Below are 9783 nucleotides of genomic sequence, written 5' to 3'. Positions count from 1 at the left end.
ATCCTCTTGCCTCAGCCTCCCACCTCAGCCTCTTGAGCCACTGGGATTACAGGTGTGTGCTACCATGCCCAGTAAGGATCCTAAATATTTTTAAAGTAGCCATTTACTTACATCCATTTACTTGCAAATTTGGAAGTAGGTATCAATCACCCTCATGTACTCATTAAGTACTCATGTACTTTTTTTATTTAATTTATTTTTTTATTGGTTGTTCAAAACATTATAAAGCTATTGACATATCATATTTCATACAATAGATTCAAGTTGGTTATGAACTCCCAATTTTACCCCAAATACAGATTGCAGAATCACATCGGTTACACATCCACATTTTTTTTTGTCAGTCTTATTGCTCAAATGTTTGTTTAAAATAAATACTTAAGGTGTTGGGGCTATAGTTCAGTGTCACAGCACTTGCCTAGCAAGGTGAGGCACTGGGTTTAATGAACACTGGGTTCAATCCTTAGCACCACATAAACAAATAAAGGCATGCTGTCTATCTACAACTACAAAAGAATAAAATTAAAAAAAATAAATGCTTAAGATAAAATCCTCCTTTCTCCTTTTGATTGGAATTAGCAAAGTAAGTGTGTACTGTAAAAAAGATTCTAGTATAAAATATTAAGTACCACACAATACCCAGGCTGACCTCTTGTTAACCCTCCTGACAGTGCTCAACCCATAGGGAGAAGCTGACCTATCCATGGTGATTCTAGGTCTTGGTCTAAGCAGTCCTAAGAACTGTTTTTTTAACCTTGTGCATATATATACTACCAGGGTGTGTTCAGCCAAGATAAATAGTGCATAACCAATTTATCATCTAATCCTTATTAAAATTAAACTCAACACTTATTTTCTTTGGCTAATTATAAAATTATTTCTTTTCTTAGCTTTATGGCAGATAAAGGCTTGTTGTATTGAGTGATTGATGTATATAAATGCCTAAACCACTATGTACAAATAAGAGAGGATGATTTTTACTTCATGATCTTTTCCTCCTTGGACAAAACCTTGATTATCTCTTCCTCAGCCTGGGGTGGCTCTTCAGGATGGTCTGGGATTCCTTGCTCTTAGTCCCACAGGCTACAGTCTGGTCAGCTAGGAGCTTCCTGGAGGCTTTCTCTGCCTTCAGTTTATGGATGTGTTCCAGGTGAATCTCTTTGATATCTATCTGCTTGAAAGATAATGTAATCTTTAAGATAAAAATCACCTAAGTTGCTTTTCTTTGGGCACTTCAGCTCCAACCACATGTATTGCTTCAGGCCTCTGAATAGGCTGGCTTCCAGCATCCTCTGCTGTGACATGAATGCTTGGTAGGATCCAAATGGGACCAATCCAACAGTCAATGCCAGCTCCAGTCACCAGATCTGGAAGCAGATCAAAGAAGAGTGGATCATTTGCCAGCCTACGATTATCTATTCCTAGGAAAAGGGGCAGGCATGTTGGGTGTAGGTAAGCATGCAGATCCTTCAGATGCTGAAATGTCTGAAAAAGTAACATGCATGAAGAGGACTCTATTCTGGCTTCTTAAAAAGATAATGCAATCAAAGACTGATCACCACCTGTATCACAGCATGTACCTGGAAAATACATGTGTCAGTTTAGAATCTAGCATGTAATTGCCCACATGGGTTCTTCTAGAGTCTCCTTTTTGTTTACCTTAGTAATTTGCAATGTAATAAGAAGTAGTGCTCCATCAGTCTGGGTTCCCGATTAAAGAGCTAAAGGAAGACTGTGCAATAGCAGAGCCACTGTTACTATAGATAAAGAGAGAAATAAGCTTTTATTGTTTTAAGCTTAGATTTTGTAGAATTGTTGGTTATTGCAACATAACCCAGAATATACTGACTGACAGAGTACCTTATTTGCTCCAGACAACAAACATACAAGGTATGTAATATTTCTATAAATTTAATTAATATGTAAATGGAGACTTTGGGAGGTTACTTATATCCAAAGCCAGCATTTGGATGATCTCATGCAAAATTCCTGTGTATTTACACCTTGTCTTTCTGACTCAAAGAAAGTTTTGAAGTAAAATTCATTAGACTCCCTAGCATGCTTAGAAATATGTAGATGATACACAAAATTATGTTGAACAATGTTGCACATGCCTTTGGATCACTCTTCCAGTGATCTTGAGATTAGTGAAAAAATAGTCCTCTACAGAACCAGAGAAGAACACTTCTAGAGACTAGAGAGAAGGCTGGCTTTGGAATCTGCAGGAATTTAAGATTCAACATAATATCAATTAAGAGGTAAATGAACAAATATAGCATAAATTGTCTAAAACCTAATTTTAAAGTAATACAGCCCAAATTTTCAAAATACTTCAGCCATAACTTATCTAAATCATGGTTACTGTTAGAATCATCACTTACAGTTTTAAAATAAATATTCTTTTGTAGAAGTAGGGAGATAGAAAAGATATCTATGTTTTCAATTTGGGAGACCATATAGGAATCACACTTCCATTTATTAGGTCATTTTAGGCATTAAAATTCAAGAAGAAAATACATGTTCTAATTTTTATCTTTTATTTATTCATTCATTTGAAAAATAATTATTATTATGGTAGGTACTGTATGTAAAACAATTAATAACTTAGATAAAGATCTCTGCCCTTTTGGAATCTATATTTTAGTTGGGGAGACAGACAATAACAAGGTAAAATACAGAGTTAGAAGCACAATGGAGAAAAATGCTATAACGGGAAAAAAAGAATGCAATTAGCATACTATGCCAGGCTGGGGATGTGGCTCAAGCAGTGATGCGCTCGCCTGGCATGCGTGGGGCGCTGGGTTCGATTCTCAGCACCACATAAAAATAAAATAAAGATGTTGTATCCACCGAAAATGAAAAATAAATATTAAAAAATTCTCTCTCTCTCCCTCCCTCCCTCTCCCTCTCTCTCTCTCTTTAAAAAAAAAAAAAAAAAAACATACTATGCCCACAAGGGAGGCACATTGTACATTTTTGTTAATTTCCAAAATGATAGGTCTTACTGAGAAAGTTAAATTTGAACAAAGCCTTATATATGGTGAACTAGCCAACTACTTAGCTATGTGGAGGAAGAATGTTACAGAATCATGGAATGCCAACAGTAATGGCCCTAGGGTGGCAGTATAGCTCAGGAGATAACATGCTCAGCATGCAGTAGACTCTGGGTTTAATTTTCAATCAACAAAATGAAACAAAAAACAACAATAACAACAAAAAACCCACAATGACTCTGAGGCAGCATTGTGCCTGGTATAATTAGGTAAAAAAAAAAAAAAAAAGCTAGATCAGTGTAGCTAGTAGAAAGTGAGGACAAGGCCTTCTATCTTGTTCACCATAAATCTCCATCCTAGCAATTAGCATAAGTGCCTGGTACTTAGAACACTCTGTAAATATATGTCAAATAAAGGAACTAACCTATGGACAAAGGGAGTGAATGGCTTTAGGGCTGCCTGGTCAAAGAGGATGCTAACTGTATTGTATGTATGTGTACAGTTTTCTTTAAATTGAAAAGAATTAAGTCAATGTGACTTACTAGATGTAACAAACACGTTAATTTGCTAAGAGTGACAATTTTGTGTTGTAAGAAAGCACACTGTACTTTGTTTGGTTAATTTCCAAAATGATAGTGATCATCCAATTCAAGAGATGGTACCAAAAATTCCACACCCTACAAATGAAGTGGCTAGACGGGGTGTAACATTTCCACTTGCTGTTTCATGTTATCCTACACATCTCTGAGAGTAGGTGCTACTCTCTCCTTTTTTCATCTGTGGAAACTAAATCTCAGAAAGCTTATGTGAGTTGACTAAGGTTATGTACAACTAGGAAAAATAAGAGATAAAATTTCTTTATAGGCTTTTCTGACTCTAACTCCAGTATTTGTTTTTTATATAACACTATCAGGCATCTCACATGAGAACCAACAGGAATTATAAAATATATTCAACCTGTTTGTTACATCTAGTAAGTCATAAGAAAAGAAAATCAAGCTGGGTACAATTTTAGTATCATTCTATGCTATTAATATTTTTTATTAATCACTTAGAATTTACAACTTATAATAATTCTACTGATTACCCCCTTCTTGCCTCTCATACCTCCAACTGACTTATTCCCTGCTCATGCAATTCTTCAACAACTGTGTTAGTTTTCCAATGCTATGTCAAAATAACTTGGTAAAATCAACTTAAAGGAAGGAAGGTTTATTTTGGCTCATAGTTTGAGAGGTTTTAGTCCATGGTCAGCTGGCTCCATTGCTTTTAGGCCTGAGGCAAGAAAGGGAATCATGGAGGAAAGTTGCTCAGATCAAGGCAGCCAAGAAGGAGAGACAGAGAAGGGGTGGGGTCGGGGGAGAGAGAGAAAGAGAGAGCAAGCATGTGCATGCCGAGGGGTAGTAGGAGACACATTCCAGGGTCAAGATACACGCTTATAGGGCACACCTCCAGGGACCTCCTTTCTTTAAGTAGGCTCCAATTCCTATGGTTTCTGCCACCTACCAATAGTCCATTTAATTATGAACCTATGAATGAATGAATGATCCTATTGATGGGATTAGAGACCTCATGATCCAATCACCTCCCAGAAGCCCCAACTCAATACTGCTGCACTGGGGACCAAGCTCCCATGTTTTAGGTAAAGCCTAATCATCTCAGAGGAGAAAAAAAAACCTTATTTCCTGTATCCCCTAATGCTATCACTAATATTGTAGTTTATTACTTTTAATAACTGGGTGATTGAACTCTGATGATAAATACCAACTAACACAAAGAAAAAGGCTGGCTTCATCGATACTCCCTTTAGTTTGTACTTATGTTAAGGCCTGGGCCATGGGTTGAATTCCTACATAGGACTCTAGGCTACATACAAAAATCTCCATATTTGTTTTGTTGTCCTGTAAAATGATGTTGTTAATTGAAGATACAATGATGATTCATCAATATAACTAAGAAAGCAAAGCTAAAGTGCCTCTCTTACCTTAGAGTCATCTTGGTGCTGATGCTCACTGTCCACCAAAATAAAAAGTTCAAAAGAATCTGTTGAAGAAAGTGGCAAACCACAGTGAGAAAGAAAGGGTCAGTAGATTGAAATAAAACATATTTACTATCAGCATAAAAAAACAAAATCCAAGACTCCTCACTTTGGAAGGATGTGACACATACATTCTACTGGAGTCACCATGTCAAAGAGCTATGTACTCTATCCTGAGCTCTGTGCCATAGATTATTAATTCTACAGGCACACAAGTAGCTGTCACGTTTTGGGTATATCTGTGTGGTTATTGCCAGATTACAAACAAAAGAAGCTCCAACATGTGGAAAATAAACTAGACTACAATACACTGTTCTTTTATGGGGAGCATTTCATATCTCATTACTTTTATCAAGTGTAAGCTGGATTTTCAACATTTATAAGGACTTTCCATTGCTTTTCTTCCCTTTTGGGGGGTTTGTATTTTACAGAAGGCATATGACACTAATTTCCACATAATCAAAAAAGCTTGTGTTTCATATGGGAAAAAAACACTGTTTTAACCAACTATATTTTGCATAGCACTTCCATTGTTTAATTGCTAACTTTTCTTCCCATGTCTTAAAGACAGTATTATTTCCCTTTCCGGTATTCATAGAGCTCTCCCTCACCAACAAAAGTCCCCAAGTTGTCTTTTCACTTAAAAACAGTTCTACATCACTTATCTTCAATCTTATTCATTTGGGTCTCCTTTTTCTATAAACCTGTAACAAATCCTAATTTAGTGTCTATTCCTGAAGAAGGATGCTAGCTGGCAAAACTCTTAGATTTCTTTTTCTAGGAGCCTTGAGCAACAAATATACCACTTACAGTAACTTTCAAGCGGAAAATGTAATTTTTATACAATTTGAAAAATATACCTGTAAAAAAAACTTTGAATAATAAAAACCTCAGAAGGAATCTGACCTAAAGGACAAAGAATTTAAGTGTGGGAAGAGTCTTTAAACAATACTGTCTCATCTAATGAAAGATTCTATGACCTGACTCTCATGCTTATTAAGAAACCCTTGTTTTTTCAGTTTTCCTTATACTTGGGGGAAATGGCCAAAGGGAAAAATAAAGGAAATTAAAAATGTTAAATAACAATTCCTCAGTCTGCTTTTAAGAACTTTCACACCTCAAAAGCTATCTCCACCCAATGACTGAAGGATCCTACAGCAACTTTTTGAAATTCTTATTTGTTTTAGCACCATTTTAGTTAGTTTAACCTTACACACACTTGTATTTAAAATTAACTACGAGGAACTGAGAAGACATCAAGAAAATGAAGAATGTGGTGAGTCCTTTTCTGGAGAAATAAAAAAACAAAAACAAATATTAATCAATATGATATAACTGTAATTAACCCCAGTTCTTGAGGTAGAGGATGGTATGTTTAAAAAAAAAAGAGGTTTGGAGTTATAGCTCAGCAGTAGAGCACTTGCCTATCATGTGTGAGGCACTGGGTTTGATCCTCAGCACCACATAAAACTAAATAAATAAAATAAAGGTATTGTGTTATACTTTTATTTTATTTATTTAGAAAAAAAATTTAAAAAAGAAAAGACAACCAAGTAGTTCTACCACTGTAGTTGCTTTATTTTGTATGCATATAGCCTTCATAAAATGAGATTGGTATTCACTGACCAAAGGGCAAAGAGCTCAAGAAAAAATATCTGTTGAGCTTCCAATGTGCTTATCTTCAATCTTGTTTTTTTTTTTTTTTTTTGCCACGTGTTCTTGTTTCTGGAAATATAGTGGTTATATCTGCATGTTTTAGAGCTAAACTGGGTTCACTTAATTGCTGTAAAATCTTAGGCAAATTGCTTAATCCATTAAGGCCCATTGTTCCAGACACAGGGCAACTATAAAAACTTAAATTGAGCAACAAATATACTACTTACAGTAACTTTCAAAATAATCATTGTTTGTAAGAGTTCTATTCTTTTGAAAAAATAGGTGAATGACTAGAGCTTTTAAAAATATACATTTCTTGACAAAATCATAGAATTTGCAGGGAAATGGATGGCATTAGAGCAGATTATGCTAAGTGAAGCTAGCCAATCCCTAAAAAACAAATGCCAAATGTCTTCTTTGATATAAGGAGAGTAACTAAGAACAGAGTAGGGACGAAGAGCAGGAGAAGAAGATTAACATTAAACAGGGATGAGAGGTGGGAGGGAAAAGGAGAGAGAAGGGAAATTGCATGGAAATGGAAGGAGACCCTCAGGGTTATACAAAACTACATACAAGAGGAAGTGAGGGGAAAGGGAAAAATAATACAAGGGGGAGAAATGAATGACAGTAGAGGGGGTAGAGAGAGAAGAGGGGAGGGGAGGGGAGGGGAGGGGGGATAGTAGAGGATAGGAAAGGCAGCAGAACACAACAGACACTAGTATGGCAATATGTAAATCAATGGATGTGTAACTGATGTGATTCTGCAATCTGTATATGGGGTAAAAATGGGAGTTCATAACCCACTTGAATCAAAGTGTGAAATATGATATATCAAGAAATATGTAATGTTTTGACCAACAATGAAAAATTAAAAAAAATATACATTTCATATATATATATATATATATATATATATATATATATGAAAGCATATATAAAGGCTATATAAACTCTAGATTATGATTTCCAACCTAGTTTAGAGCTCCTGTGTCAATTCTGTTGAAATTCTCAAAGAATTGAAAGCTTAAGACTTAATGAATTAAGCTTTCTGAATCTCAATTTCCCAATCTATGGGGATAGTACTTTTATCAAATTTTGGTATTATTCTTCATCGGATCCTCACAACCTCTATTTTGAAAAGGATTTCAAGTAAGTTAAGTAGCTTTTTAAAAATTATTTATATGAGGAAGCGGAATGCATTACAATTCTTTTTACACATATAGAGCACAATTTTTCATATCTCTGGTTTATACAAAGAATATTCATACCAATTTGTGTCTTTATAAATGTACTTGGATAATAATGATCATCACATTCCACCATCATTTCTAACCTCATGCCCCCTCTCTTCCCCTCCCACCCCTCTACCCTATCTAGAGTTGTCTATTCCTCCCAATCCCACTATGAATCAGCTTCCTTATAAGCCACCTACTCCAGCCCTTCTTTTAAAAGGTCCACAGTTAAATATATGACTTTTCCGAAAAGCTAGTAATTTAAGACTTACAAAATTCCTTCAAACAAGAAAAAGAAACTTCACGAAGTATCTATATTTCCCTAAGTAAGCAGGGTATATAAATTCAAATTACAAACTTTTTAGTGCCTTTAGATATGTGAAACTTTCATTTGTCATCGCCCCAGGCCCGTCCACACCCTAAATATTGCTTTTCTCGCCTCAATTGACTGCAGTGCCTGTCACTCCAAACACTTTTACACCTCTCCCCAGAACCTCCTAATTGACTTAAGCCTTGGTCCGGCCCACTCCTCCTTGCTCCTCCCCGCGGAGCTGCTGATTGGTCGAAGCACCCCGCCGCGTGGGGCTGTCTAGGCCACCTCGCGCAGCGCCCGCTGGGAGCCTAGCCAAGGCACGAGGACTAGCGCGAGCTCCTCCTGGTGGGCCCCCTCCCCCTGAGACGACCCCCGCCCCTCCGCCCGACTGGTCCCAGAAACGGTGGTGGTGGCGGCGGTTTGTGGTCGTTGGTCCCAGGGATTTAGGACCAACCTTTGAAGACCCAAAGGGGTGAGGAAAGGATGGGGACAGTGGGTTTACAGCCAACTAACTTACCGCAACTAACAGCTGGAGACCCTGCCCCTTGGCCGCAAAAAGTCCGGTACCACTCACTGTCACGCAGAACAGGCAGCAGGGGATCGCTGTGGGCTCATCCCGCCCTCCCCAATGCCACCCAGCAGCCCAAGTCAGCTGTTGGAGAAGTCCCTCCCTGGCCCAGGGGCATCTTGTGGCCCGACAGTGTCTGGCGCCCGCTCTCGCGCCGCCCGTCCCCGCCGTCGGGCCTCTGCTGCTCCTTCCGCCCAGCGGCGCCCTGCCCTCTCTCTCCGCCTTATTTCCGCTCTCCCTCGCCGCCTTCCGGCTGCTTCCCGTCTGCTGCCTTCCATGTTCTCTCCTTGACCCTCTTCCTGCGTAGACCGCAGCAGGTCCAGGCCGCCCGCCTTCCTGTCCGGCAGTTGTCGCGCCCGCGAGTCCCTTCCAGAGCCTTTGAGACGACGCCTAGGGGCGTCCAGACTGCTGGGTGAGATTTAGCAATCACGTCGTGCCTCCCTCGAGTACTGAGAATGAGCCTCGAACTTTCCTCTTGCTGTAACTCCTTCCTGTCTCTTCCCCAAGCCCTCTCATGCGTGTTGAGTAGTGTGGAAGGTCGCGGGTGGACCTGGAAGACAAGTGACCCCTCTCACCCGCGTACGCCTTGGGTAGCTGGACGCGCCACAGTACCATCATGGTTTCCTTACACTTGATGGCTTTAATGGCTAATTTTAAAACGTTTCTGGAGGAGAACTAGGGAGTTCCTAGAATCTGGAAATTGGGGGTTTTACCTTAGCGTTGATACAAATGCTGAGATCCTCGGGTAAACCTTTGGTTGGCTCGGGCACCGCCTTCCTCCTCTGTAGATTTAATTTGGCTCACGTTGAAGTTCCTTTAAGCTTTGACTCTCTTTACATTCGTGGTAAATAGGCTCTACTCTTTACGTTATGTGTTGGAGCTCTTTTAAATCCTGTCTTTAAAAAAAATCTGCCCCACGTTGTTTGAGAATGGCGTTATAAAGCAGGAAGCAGGATGCCCTGCAAGTAGACTTTAATTCACGT

The 9783-nt window shown here is 38.7% G+C and overlaps 1 long non-coding RNA gene across 1 annotated transcript; it reads right to left on the bottom strand.

The window, feature by feature from the left end:
* Positions 1-295: 295 nt before the first annotated feature.
* On the bottom strand, positions 296-8882 carry LOC131424721 (uncharacterized). The gene is made up of 3 exons (XR_009228185.1): positions 8750-8882; positions 4978-5036; positions 296-1367 (listed from the first exon to the last, which is right to left on the bottom strand). It is a non-coding gene; the product is annotated as an uncharacterized LOC131424721 (long non-coding RNA).
* Positions 8883-9783: the final 901 nt, after the last annotated feature.

This window comes from Marmota monax, unplaced genomic scaffold (assembly GCF_021218885.2).
Source record: "Marmota monax isolate L192 unplaced genomic scaffold, Marmota_monax_Labrador192_F-V1.1 WCK01_AAM20220418_F8-fsc00002, whole genome shotgun sequence".
NCBI classification, from domain to species: Eukaryota; Metazoa; Chordata; class Mammalia; order Rodentia; family Sciuridae; genus Marmota; species Marmota monax.
The sequence above is the reverse complement of the archived record's forward strand: the minus strand, read 5'-3'. Positions and strand labels throughout refer to the sequence as shown.